The 364-nt window shown below is 37.1% G+C and overlaps 1 pseudogene; it reads right to left on the minus strand.

Moving 5' to 3' along the window:
- Positions 1-364, minus strand: part of LOC118338477 — a 4,377-nt pseudogene that overhangs the window by 3,614 nt on the left and 399 nt on the right.

A 364-nucleotide genomic window follows, 5' to 3' on the forward strand; every position in this document is an offset into this window, starting at 1 on the left:
ACCTCACTATATCAGGCTTCAAATGCTCCTCGGACCTTTCTGCATTAAAGAAACCAGGAGCGTCGATCAAAGTGATGCTTCTTTCGTTGACGGATTTGGTTTTTGCTTGACATTCACTTGTTCCAGATTTGGGAGAATTGTTTATGGTGAATAATTTCTCTCCAAATATGGTGTTAGCCAGGCTGCTTTTCCCAGCTCCAGTTTTTCCCAGTAGGATGATCCTCTTTGAAGTCACTACTGGTAGAGAACAATGAGATTAAGTACATTTAGTTTATACTTGTTTTGTTCAGTTAACCTTTTGGTTCTGAAAGTTTTATTACCAAATAAGATGCTGAATATTTTCTATTAGTTTGGTCTGTAAATT

Source organism: Morone saxatilis, unplaced genomic scaffold, assembly GCF_004916995.1.
Source record: "Morone saxatilis isolate NCDOM2014 unplaced genomic scaffold, NCSU_SB_2.0 Contig4, whole genome shotgun sequence".
Classification (NCBI taxonomy): Eukaryota; Metazoa; Chordata; class Actinopteri; family Moronidae; genus Morone; species Morone saxatilis.